The sequence below is a fragment of the Chinchilla lanigera genome, unplaced genomic scaffold, assembly GCF_000276665.1.
Source record: "Chinchilla lanigera isolate Chin_1 unplaced genomic scaffold, ChiLan1.0 scaffold00027, whole genome shotgun sequence".
Lineage (NCBI taxonomy): Eukaryota > Metazoa > Chordata > Mammalia > Rodentia > Chinchillidae > Chinchilla > Chinchilla lanigera.
In genome coordinates this window covers 23399767-23413455 of record NW_004955428.1, presented here as the reverse complement: position 1 = coordinate 23413455, position 13689 = coordinate 23399767, and the positions used below count along the sequence as shown (strand labels likewise).

Here is a 13689-nt window from a genome sequence, read left to right as displayed (position 1 = left end):
TTATATCACTTATCCTTCATGTGCCTACTTTTTCAGGTGGTTGTGTGTCATTGTTGAAATCTGTAACTAATACGTAGGTCTTGTTGTATTCTTATGTTTGGAAAATCCATGGCATCCAATACAATCTTTCACATTCAGTCAGGATTAATAAACTAAATACATTACTTATATAGTGAAATAATTTCCCGTGTTTTCTAGATGGTCACTCTCTCTTAGTACCTGAATGTATATTGTCATTTTAACTCACAAGGTAATCTCTACAATAAGATTACCTGCTTATGGATTTTACAGTTGGTCTGCTGCTTCTTCCATGCTGAAATCCTAAATCAATTTTATGATTAATGTATTTCCTTTCTTACTCTCATTTATGCACTAATCAAACAATCTGTTAGTTGTTTAACTAATGTGTGCTTCCATCCTGTATTTGTTTCCCTGTTTCATAGGGGAACAAGGTGATTTAAATATTGTAAAACTGTGCAAATATTGGGTAGCAAAGTACTTTCTATTATTATAAGTACTGCAACACTACTTTCTTAGTTGAAAAAAAAAATATATATATATATATATATATATATATATATATATATTTTGGTTTTTCTCCTGTACCGGGAACTGAACTCACGACCTTGTGCTTGCCAGGCAGGCGCTTTGCCGCTGAGCTAAATCCCCAGCCCTTGAAAATATTATTGATGTATATTTTCTCCCGAATTCTTAGAGCAACTGCAGGAGATTGTTAATTCTTAAGGGAATTCAAACTCTCAGTAGCTGAGGTGGCATATTTAACCACAGAGTTATGTCAGTGTTCAAAATCTTGTTTTATCCAATTTCTTTTTATGTTCATGAGATCATGTCTCCACAGTGACATTCTATGGGTTCTTATCAACACACATATTTCCCATCAGAAAAATCGTTTAGCAAAAGTGCACTTAAAAAATGAGGAAGAAAACATTAATACATTTAAGTTTCAGGAGAATTCATACTATGTGAATAAAGACAATATGAATGATTTTAAATTTTAATTTAGTTGAAATTAATATTTTCATGATAAGGATTAAGCACAGCTTTATCAGTGAGCTAAGCCTCCAGCCCCCTCCAAGATTATTAATGAAAAGAATACTGGGTAGTTTTTGGAGAACAATCTGCCTACTATCTCACAACATTATATTCAATAGAAAACGTGAGTATGGTGTTATTTTATACACTGCAAAATAAAAGTATTACATAATCAATATTTTAAAATAGGTCTATTTAAGTGTAAAAACTTGTACTTATTTTAAAACTGTTTGACCTGTATTATACAACATGATTTTGAATAGGATATTAGTATAATACTTCTCAAACTGACTCCCTTAAAAATACTTTATTGGGGGAAGCAGAAGTTACTTAGAGCTGATGACAGTTTTATTTCTTGTTAATGTTAATAGATGCAATCCATTCCATAATTGAGGAGGCTAGAAATCTCTAGGAAAGGGCAATATCTTATTTTAAAAGTGATTGAGCCAGGCATAGTGGTTCATATCTGTAATACCAGCATTTGGGAGGCTGAAGCAGGAGGACCGCTGCAAGTTTGAGATCAGCCTGGGTTACAAACTGAGCTCAAGGCCAACCTCAACTGGATAGCAAGACCTTGTCTGAAGAAGATAGATAGATAGATAGATAGATAGATAGATAGATAGATAGATAGATAAATAGGTAGATGATAGATGATAGATGACAGATGATTGATACTTAGATGATAGATGATAGATAGATAGATGTGATTGAAAAAGTGATAAAGTCGTTGAGGTAGAGCTGCAGTTTTATGAGATGAAAGATACACAGCAGTAAAAACTAAAGACCCTAAGAAGTCGCGATTCTTATACTACCAAACGGATTTCTCAGAGTCCTACATTTTTGAATGTCAAAGTTCTACTTTGTCATGAGAAATTTGAAGATATAATTTGGAAGTTAAATTTTCTTCTTGGGGACTGAGAGTAGATCGAATGGCTTTCTATGGCATCCACAAATTTGAATCCTTTCTATTAAAATTCTGAGTGTTTGAAAGGAAAATGTAAGAGAATAACTAAAAATTCTTAAATATTTTTCTGGAATGTTCTGTGGGGTCAGTCACAGTGTAAAATCCTTGTTTTTTTCAGGATGTTTTATTTATTTATTCAATTCACAGCACCTGAGAAGAAGGCAACTGGGATGGATAAGGGAAATCTGGAGTACAGTGGACTATTTCAGCCATAAAATTTAAACTGTAGAAGAAAAAAATGGGTGGATCTGGAGACCGTCATTTTGAGTGAAATCAGCAAGACCCCAGTAGATAAATATTATATGTTTTCAGTAATATGTGGAAACTAAAGATGAGGAAAGGAAGGTAGAATGAGCTGTGTTATTGTTAGCCAAACGAAGGAAAGAAAGTGCAGAAATAGGGAGACTGAGGTTAGCTAATAGGAGGCTAATGAGTTCAAACTGCATTATGCATTTTACAACAGTGTAAAACTAGGAGACTGGTTGGGCAAGTGGGTCACGTGGGAAATGATTAAAGTACTTTAATCAGTAATCTGAATTACCAATATGCACTAGTAGAAAATATGACTCATCAGATATTCTTTGAGTCATAATTGTGTACCATAACTTAAGTTCATCATCAATAGCTGTTTTAATACTCTGCTGAATATGACTAATTTAAATAAGTGGAAGAAGTATTCCTCATAATTCTCCACATAGGTGCAGTATTTGTTAAATTTCTATTGTAACCTTTAAAACTGGTTGAATATAGTTAAATTAGTTGATTAACAATCATTCAACACATTATTGAATGCATTCATTGACACACTCATATTTCCATATTTTTGGAACTCATTAGAATTTTAACTAATATCTATTATGAATATAAGCATATGAGAAATTCACATTTGAGAATTAATTTACTGTAATGAATAACATCAAAATAACAAGGTGACCTTCAAAGACATTCTATTTTGCATTACAGAACAGTGTTTAATTCATATAATTAATTCCAATTATTAGTATTGGTGTAAACATTTACACAGGAGGTTTCAATCTACCCGAGTTCTATATGTTTACACAGCTGTGTTAGTTTTATCAAGTTAGTACATATTCACATGCTGGGGACATGGGATTCGAGTTCAGACACAAGAGCTCTTTACTCTGAGAAACATTGAAATCAGGGAGTAAATTCAGGAATGTTAAGGTAGGTGAATAAGTAACTCTAAAATAATGTAGGATCTGATTTAAAAATGGTAATTCAATTCCAGGTGCCAGCCCTTATTGCCTGCTGTGCATCGGCATCCTGAAAGTTGTCATTTCATTTTGTCATCTTCATGGAAGTCATCTTAAGATTTCTGACTCAGGGAAAACTTCAAAAAGTCTTATTCAATATTGATAGATCCCTTGAAAGCCACGTTATGTACAATGTTTTCATATAAGAATGAATTCTGAGAGAGGATCATTAGCAAAGAATAATACTTTGTAGGTGAAGCATCAATTGTCAGGTGAGAGAAATATGTTTATGCGAATACAGAGTGTTTCTAAAATTTTTGATTATTGATTCATAGTTTCAATTCATAGAATATTTTCACTTGTTTTATGTCTTAAAAACTAACACTAGATTCTAGTTTTATCATGGAGTAAAGGGAAAAGGCAGGAAAGATGCTGTGACCACATACTGTAATTTCTGCATTGGCTATGTGTCACAGGTGAAAGGCTATGTGTCATACAGTAAAGGAAAAAAAGGTGGCTGATGAAAGCCACAAATTTGTTTGTGGAAAAAACAAACAGCATGGACTTTGGGGAAGGTTATGGGCGCGCACATTTGTGCACGCACACACACACACACACACACACACACACATACTTTCTCTCTCTCTCTCTCAAAATAATTCTGTTGTTAAACTAACAAATAGAAAAGGATACTTCAAGGAAAACAAAAGGAATGTAGTTTTCAGAGTCAAATAATGATTTCACTTTTTATTCATGCTAAGGCTTCATGAAAATAAATGCAGATGTCCATCAAGCTGTTTGAAAGGATGTGGAGATAAAATAATAGGTTAGAGCAAGTCATTTTAACTTAGGGTTCATCTACAGGGAGAAAATATATTTAACTGCAGCCACTTGCCGTCACTTCCTATTCCAAAATATACTATTTGCACATTTGTGCTGGCTTTTTACTTACTTATTTTAAGTGATGTATATCTACCAATGGAATGTAATTTTCATTTTATCTAACAAAATCCATTTTCAAAGAGATGCATCTCCATGATCCATCCTTTCTCCATGTTTCCTTGTTGTCTGTTTCCTGAGTGCAGTTACGGATTTCGAACAAGTTGCTTTATTGAAGCGAGGTCCTCAGGAGAAAGAAAGTGAGCAAGTGATAGAAGGTAGGGAAGCAGCTGAGCCCTCTGTCGCCAGCAAATCTCAGAGGATTCCCTGGTGTATTTTGCCTCAGAGGTCTCATAGCAGTTAACAATTTTGTTTCACCCTCTGTGTCAGTCATTGGTTCTGGCAGTTATTGGTTCCTCTTGGACATGAGGAAAATATCTTCCTGGCATGGCAGCTCTTATTTATTAAAAGAGAGTAATTCTCATCTAAAAGGTGACAGGACAATGGCACAAGAATGAAAATTCGTAACGGCTGACACTTCCAGTGTAATAGGTCCACTGCCTGGTAAAACGGTTTTTAGTTGGATGTCAGATAGAACTTTCTGCATGATTCTGAAACTAAGTAGTTACAGAAACAAAGTGGTATGAAAGGGAAGAAAACTAAATATATTTTTTTCAAATTGTCATATGAAATGACTGATGTTTTGCATTAAATCTATCCTTCAATGTGTGCACTGCCTATGCCATTAATGGGAAATATTATTTTCCTTTTGTTCAGAAGCTATCATGCAAGACTAAATGCAGCCAGTCTTTACAGAAGATTTTATATGTGCATAACAACTAACAAAGGACTTTAAATTACTATGAAACGTGTCAAGATATTACTAAAAGCAGAAAAATGGTCAATGAAACACAGACACTGATATTTGTGAAAAGATGAAAATCAAACAGATAAAGACAGATGGAGAAGACAGATCGAGACACCACAAAAGGGGCTGAAAGCACATTAGAGACCAGGCTTTTATCACTTCTTGGCCTTTTGGCTAAGATCAAGTGGAGACCGGGCTTCATCTACCTTGTTACAGTGTGAACTGTTTATCTTTTTTTCTCAGAACATCTTGAAATTCCTCCAGGCCAGTAGAATACTTTCTGTAGTTTAACCGCTGAGAGCTATAGTGTTCACTGGACCAGAGTAGCCCAGCCCCATAAACAGCCACAAAGTCATCTGTCCCTATTCAGTTTCTTTCCCAAAGCGCCTTCATTCTTGTTCTTTTTCACCTTTCAAGAACTGCTTTGTTCTTTCAGTTTCTTATATAGGGAGACAATACAATGTTTATACACGTGGGTCTATTATTTAAAGGTACAATAGATATTGTGAAAGGGAAAGAAACTGCTCAAAAGAAAGAACAACTAGGATGAGGAAAGGTAGAAAAGAACAAAGGGAAGAAAAAGAATGGGTAAAATAATTGTGCTACTAATTTCTATTAGTTCACTGAAAGGAAGAGTTGGTGGTTATATTGTTTGAACAAGTTTACATGCCTATATCTGGTAATTTGAGCAACTAGTTTGAAGATTAAAAACATGCAATATAATAACCACTGTTAATTTCCTATTATCTTGTTTTGAAATTCCACATTGTTTTTATTGTTGTTTTAATTTTCTTTTAAAATAAAATATAAAAAAATTAAAAAGAATAAAACAGAACTTCTTTTTGTTCTTTAAATTATTCAATTTTTTTTCCTGCACCAAGTTAAACTTTTGACAAACAACAGAGGCGATCATCTTTCTGTTTGTCCTTTCAGCCATTAATTTTTTTTTTTTTTGAAAGAAGGACAAATGTTTATTTACAAATGCCCCAAGTCTCACCAGCAGGAGGACTGGTGGTCCACAGGCATATTCCCAGATGTCCTCTTGGAGTCAGCTCTATATTATTCAAGCCCACTCCCATTTCTGGAGTATGCTCCTCAGAACAGAGTAGTGAAGCCAACTTCATCCTTCTCCTGGCCCTCTCTGCCAAGCCAGATTCCTAGTCACTCTATCTAGAGAAACTGTAACAAGCTATGGGGCAGAATCATTCCCCACTGTGAAGTTTCTGGTGTCTGAAAAGGACTGAACTGTGTCTGAAGAACTTCCCACATTCAATGCACTCATAAGGCTTCTCGCCAGTGTGAATTTGGTAGTGCTCACTCAGGTGCGCATATTTGCGGAAGGTTTTCTCACACTCACTACATTTATACAACTTCTCACCAGTGTGAGTCCTATGATGTTCAGTAAGAGAAGAACTATGTGCAAATGCTTTCCCACATTCCTTACACTTATAGGGCTTCTCTCCAGTATGAATCCTCATGTGCTGTGTGAGGCAGGTGTTCTGGTTGAAGCTCTTTCCACATGCACTGCATTTGTAAGGTCAGCCATTAAAATTTGACTGGTCATGGAAGCACATTCCAGTAATCCCGGAATTTTTAAAGAATGAGGTGGTCACCTTTGGCAATTTAGAGACTTGACAGAACCCTGTCTCAAAATGAAATGATTGAAAGTAGAACTTGTTTTTTTAAGAAAGGGGGTCAGTAGAGCTCCAAGGCATTAAACTGAGTCACAGCACAAACAAAGCCAAAATCATTTACTAAATCTCTGACACCCAGATACACATTTCAACCTGCCTAAAATTTGAGTCTCCTGAGTTGCAACTCTGATCAGTGTAAATAAACACTGTAGCTTAATCAGTGTGCACCTCAGTTTCTCATCATAATCTCCAGTTACATGGTGTTATTGTTATAGGCAGCTGAGCTAAACAGAAATATTATAGGCAGTCAGACAGGGCCAGGCCCTGGAAGGAGCCATCGTGAAAGACAAGATAAGATACCTGTGGGCCAGACCTCAGGACAAAAGGACCAAATGAATGCACCCACATACCTCCCTAGGTGTGAACATAAGGGATTGATATTCTAAATACTTAACAACCACCTTCAAAAAGCCAGAGTCACTAGCCCAACCCCCTACAGGAAAAGCCCCTGTTCTGTATTCATGCCCGCTTGCTATGTGACTGGCTTCCCCATTTGATCCCAGTTTACTCAATTTTACCTGAACTTTTATGCTTGCAATCTTATTGGCTGACCATAGTCTTGTCCCACCTCATACCCACCTTGTAATTCCCATTTTCTCCCTATCTTGGACCTGCCTCACCTTGGGGTTTTGCTGTATAAAGTCCCTGGGAAGGGCAAGGTCCTTGGCAACCCACTCGGGCCCCCTTCTGTCCCTCTCTTGGACAGAAGCTTTCTTTCCCTCAATAAATATATTTTGCTCTTAACATCCATTGTTCCTAAAATTCATTCTTTGATTTTAGAGAACATGTACTCGTCCCAGATATCATTCAGGTGGGGAGTTTTTATTTTCCTGTATCATTATCATAACTTTAATGCAATGGAAGTACCCTTCTCCCATTTTCCCTAAGCTGCTTGTAGCACAGAATTTATGTATTTGTGTAAGAAAAGGTACAGTAGATAATTTTAGTGACAAATGTAGCACGTTATATCAAATCTTAGTTATACATTATTCCAATGTTATATGTAGGACTGCTCATGCATAAATGAATACTGGAGAATGGAAAAATGTGAGAATTTAAAAACTAAATGATGTAATGGTTTCAGATAATAAGTTGAATTTGTATCAATTTTACTATCTGACCTCTTGTTAGCTTTTTATCATTGACAAATCAGTTAGGGACAGAGCTCATCAAGCTTCTGTGCTGTAATTTCTTTCTTGCCAATGTACTATTTAAAGAAATTTAGTCTACAAATGCCTTCACACACACGTGTGTGTGCACACACACACACACACACACACACACACACAAACTGAGTGAAAGAAAGAGGCAGAAAAACATTGACCTAAGGGGAGTAATCATTACTCTTTAATATATCTGGGATAATCAAAATATAAAAAGGATGTTTAAATTAATAAATAATTATTTTGTTGTAAAACACACTGCCATTAGTTCCCATCACAACACCCTCTTCTCTTATACAAACTTATACCGTTATCCTTGTCATTTCTGGAAGTCCTGTTTTGTGAGTATCTTTACAAGACTCATCAGAAGGACAGTCAGCGTTGCTGCCCACTGCTGTCCAACAGACAGCCAGGCTCATCAATTTCTTTTTAATTGCAGTCTGTTCTTATCTACCTTGTTCTCTCCATGGGTCTGACACCATACAACTTTGGGCTCTTCCTCAAAGTCAAAATGACCATGAAAGGTAAAGATTTTGAACTGATTCAGGACATAGAAGGATCCACAGCAGCACAACTAAAGATACTGCTGCAGAAACTGACAAGAATGGTGGGTAAGTCTGCTCAAAAGGAGTGGGATTGTTTTGATGGGGATTAATTGCAATGACTTATACTATAAATTTTTAAAGTCACAGTAGTTTTTATCACATCTCATCCATTTAGGCTGCAAGAGGAACTCATATGTGGCAAACTGTGCATAGAAGTCTGTTTGACATCCTTCCCCTTATCTCAAGCTTCCTATGCCAGTTACAAATTCTGTCATTACCTGAGGGAAATATTCTGCAAATAATTTACTTAATATTATATACAGCTACTTCAGAGCATATATTTCAAATATTTTATATCTTATTAGAAATAAAGGGATGCAATTATAAATTAACAAAGTTTTCAAGTCACATTTAAGAAAACTTGATACTAAATATAAGGAGGAAAGATTGAGATTTAAGAGATTAAACTTTGATGGGAGTCAGAAATGCTATTCTGAAAAACCTATGCAGTAATTATATACTGAAAATGTGACAAAAAACAAACAATAAAAAGGATAAACAGATTACCAGAATGGGAACGGAGGGAAGGGAAAGGGGGTGAAATAAGAAATTAAAATATGACAAGTTCCAATGAGGGACACAAAGATATGCACTACAAACATATGCTAATACCAAAATCTCTTTAAATCAGTACTTGCATTTTATAGTTGTATCATACATAATCAAAAATGACAATATAATGTGTTTCTTAAATTTTTACATATATATTTTTCATGTTTATTTTAAATGCTTTTCTATGTCTTTTGGCAATAGCATGTGCTCTGAACTGTAAGAAAGTTTTCATATTTTAAAATTAAAACATACAATAATAAAAAGGGAATAAAATGTCTAAGGTTAGTAGTGTTTCTATTTTTTTCATTTACTTATTTTTTTGTCTTTTTCAGATAGGGTCTGTCTATGCAGTTTAGGCTGGCCATGAGCTCATTTTGTAGCCCAGGATGGCCTTGAACTCTTAATGATCTTCCTGCCTCAGCTTCCTGAGTGCTGGGATTACAGGCATGGGCCACCACACCTGGCTTTAACAGTGTTTTTAAAATGACTTTTAAATGCTGAGAGCATTAGAATAAAATATGTAATTTTATCAGTGCCTTACACTGTAATTTTAATATAAAAGCAAAAGGATTCAGGGGTTATATTTGTGGTATAATAATAAAAATAAACCACGAAATTGTAAGGCAGATGAGGTCATTTGTAGATAATGCATTATTTTATTCTTTTTGCTAAATCCCACAATTATAAATTTTAGGCTAAAATTAAAATAACATTCTCAGATATTTACCTTATAATTGTCTTATGTGTAAGATAATTAATCTTCAATAATAACCAATTGCAAATAGGAGGTGTTGAAGCATTAAGTGCAAAGGACAAGGACAATTCTTAAAGTTACTTGCAAACATTAAGTATTTGGTGCACAGAGATTTTCACTAAAAATGTTGTCAACATGTCCATAGAGATGATCCGTTTAGAGGTGGTGGATAAGATCAAAGTGTGTTACCTGCGTGTATGAAAATGTAATAATGAAGCCTGATATCCAGTATAATTAATACACACTAATACCAAATCTATTCTCTGTAACAAGTACATCCTACTACCATACTTTTCCTTGTCCATTGGAGATTATATATACATATCTTCATTTTGATATTCTAAACATATTAATGTACGTTAGAAATTGAAGCATTTATTCTTCCAGCACCATTTTTAATGGTGTGCTTTATATTTACAAATAGTTGTCTGTTCTCAGGCCAAATATTAATGTTTTGACTTTTTGTACACAGAAACTAGTCAATGCCCTACTGCTTCTGCCTTCAATGTATGTTCCAGACACGTTCACTTCAAATCATCTTTAAAATTACCTATTCCACTGTCCTTCATTTAAATAAGTTCAAAATTCTTGGAGTCTTTCTTTTTTTCAGTCTTGTTTTCTATAAGCTTTTGCTACAGGAAAGAACACAATTTTTTTCCAGATTAAAGTCAGAGTATGTATCGCCTTATTGAAACTATCTACTGGTTTCTCATAATAACCGCTATGCAGGAATGTTTCATAGGAAGTGCTTTCTGTTTGCACATACTTATCTTTATGATTTCAGTTTCCACAATTAGGATCCTCTTGGACATGTCGTAGATTACAGACCCTGGTAGCACAGTTGGTATACAGACTGCTAAGGGTTTGCATACAATAGCACTAGAAAAAGGCATTCTCAGGGTGATTTTTGATGAAATGTGGACAAGTTTGTTGTAGTGATTTCAAAACTAAAATTTGGGCTAAATCAAGAGCAACTTTAAGCATGCAAAATTAGATATGCTTTTATAGCAAGTTTTAAAACACATATATATGATCTATAAAAATGCTAGTGTACATGAAATAAATTTATAATACCAAACTGTACATACAATTTTGTTTGTTGCCAACCAAACTGAATAATTTAGTGCCGAGCTATAAATGAAGCTTCTGAGTTGTGTGTGCGTGCATGCATTTTGGATTTGACACAGTGGCCAGGGCACAGTGAGACAGACTGCATACACTGATGTTTTTGGGACAGAATATAAAATTTCTATTTTATTTCACCAGGAAGAAAGTTTACTCTTAAGCCATCAATGAGCAGTATGCTGTGTATCAAGAACTGTGCTGAGCTCAATTTTACCTATTTGGAACTCACAGGTGAGCCCATCACCCTTTCATAAAACCTGGAGGACACAAGACCTTCCGAGTCAGAAACAAAAGAACATATTTCTTGCTCCACAGCAGGTGGACTTACCTGCAAATTCACAGGTTTTCCTTGGCAACTGAAGTCACGTGGGGAGTGTAGGGAGTGGGTTGACTGAAGCCCTGCTGCACAGTGAGCCTCTATTTCAGCTGAGCAATGCACACTTCGGAATCCTGTAGCCTGTAGGAAGGCCAGGGGTAAATTTGCCTGCACTTTGCCACGCAGGGAAACTTTATTTTCCTGGTCACGAATACCTTTGTCTTATTCCCTGGAGGAATGCCCTAGCTATGCTTTGGAAAGCACTTTGTTTTATAAACATCGGTGAAAACATAGCCCAGGACAAATGCTACTGCAAGATGTGTAGTAACAGCATGAGATGAGCCAACCAACAACAAAAACACCTTACTAGTTGAGCAGCCACTGGGTGAAACATATGGATAGGAGTTTACAGAGAAAGAGCAGTTAGTCTATGAACTAAGAATCTTGAGAGAGCAATCTCAGGCTTTTTAGCATGAGTTTAACTTGTCTGTGTAGCTAATTGTCACCTTGATGAATCCTAAATTTAAATCTTACATTTTAAATGTAAACAGAGACCAAATTTTGTATTGAACTATGTTCACGTTAGGAAAGATTTTATTTGCTAAGTATAGGATTTATTTAATTTCAGTGGCCTGATTTCTGTCTATTTTAATAAGAATTTTTAAAAGTAGTGTATATTATGTCTAAGGACAACAAAGAAGGCTTTCTTATTAACCTTTAATTGTTTGTATTAAATCACTTCTTAAATATATTCTACTAAAGCATTGCGAATTATGTTAATAATCACAATTGAAGATTATATTGTTAAGGGTTTTACTGGTGCACACTAGTTATACAGAATAATGGGCATGTCATACCTCACTCTTATATGGCATTATTCTATTTGCTTGCCTTTAAAATATAAAGCAAAGTGTTCCGGAGGCACTGTCCCCCGGTGTGGACCCCACAACTGTGCAACCCGATGCTCACCCAGCATGTACTCCCTGTTCAAATTGACCAATGTCAAAGACCCTCTGATTGTGAATCCACCTGAGGAAAAACAAATCACCTGGAATAAAATTACAGTTGTTGAGTTTGGTGCTCTTGGCATATGACCTTGGTGTTGTTGACATCATGGAAGACAAATTGAAGAGAGAGATGATGAATCTTTAACACAGAAGCCTTTCCCTTGGAACACTAAAAATTGTCTCTGACAGACTCTAATGTAACTGCACATTCCGTACTGGTTATTATCACAGCTGGAGCAGGACAGCGAGAGGAAGAAAGCTGTCTCATTTTGGTCCAGTGTAATGTGAACATCTTTAAGTGCATCATTCCTAATGTAAAGTTCCGCCCAAACTGCATGGTGCTTGTTGTTTCCAATCCAATGGATATCTTAACCTTTGTGTCTTGGAACATAAATGATTTTCTCAAAAATTGTGTTATTGGAAGAGGTTGCAAACTGCAGTAAGCCTGGTTCTGTTACCTGACAAACTGGTGTCATAGGCTGGGGTTTATGCAAAGGCTGGGGCTTCAAACTGGGCAAAGGCTGGGTGTTCAACCACTCAGCTGCCATGGATAAATCCTTCGGGAGCATGGAGATTCCAGTGTCCCTGTGTGGAATGGAGTGGAGTGAACGCTGCTGGTGTCCCCCTGAAAAATATGCATCTCAAGTTAGGTACTGATGAGAATAAATATCATTGGAAAGAGGTTCACAAACAGGGGGTTGACAGTGCCTATAAAGTGATCAAAATAAAAGGCTACAATCCTGGGCCATTGGACTGTTTGTGGTGGATTCGGCAGAAAGTGTAATGAAGAATCTTAGGAAGATGCATCCAATTACTACCACGATGAAGGGACTGTATAGAATAAAGGTAGATGTTTTCCTTAGTGTCCCTTGTGTCTTGGGACAAAGTGGGATCTCAAATGACGTGAAGGTGACTCTTGACTCCGAGGAAGAGGCCCATTTGAAGAAGGGTACGGATCTCCCGTGGGAGATCCAGGAGGAGCTATAGTTTTAAAGTTGTCCAGTGTCACATGCCACTCTCTGGGGTACAAGAAGATTTAGTTTGAGGTTGTGCATGCTGGTCTCTGTATATGATCTGTGGCTGAAGCAGTATTATTAAGATGACCTAAGAAAAACATCAGTTTCTCAAAGTTAAGATAGAAATAGTTTGGAAAACCTCACAGTTCTCTCTTAATGCCAGATGGTACTTAACTTGTGTAGTCCTACTTTGTGTAGTGTAAAGTAGCTCCTCCATCTCTGGAACACTACAGCCAGAGTCCCATGGGCTCCGGTTGACATTCAAACCAGTTTTGTGCTACTTTGTTATATAACTTCATCAGCCAAGCCTAGTCTGACTTTTTCACCAGTTTGCCACAGCCTGGGATCCAGTGTGTAAATCCAATATTGCGTGTCTTGTGCATGACTACTTCAAATGATTTTGTTTTGTGCATTACATGCATCAGTAGTGTACACTGCCATATAATGTAAGATTGAAAGACTGACCTGTAAACAATGCA

At 36.1% G+C, this 13689-nt stretch overlaps 1 pseudogene; it reads left to right on the top strand.

Annotated features, from left to right (window-relative positions):
* Nucleotides 1-12682: 12682 nt before the first annotated feature.
* On the top strand, nt 12683-13181 carry LOC102020690 (annotated as a pseudogene).
* Nucleotides 13182-13689: the final 508 nt, after the last annotated feature.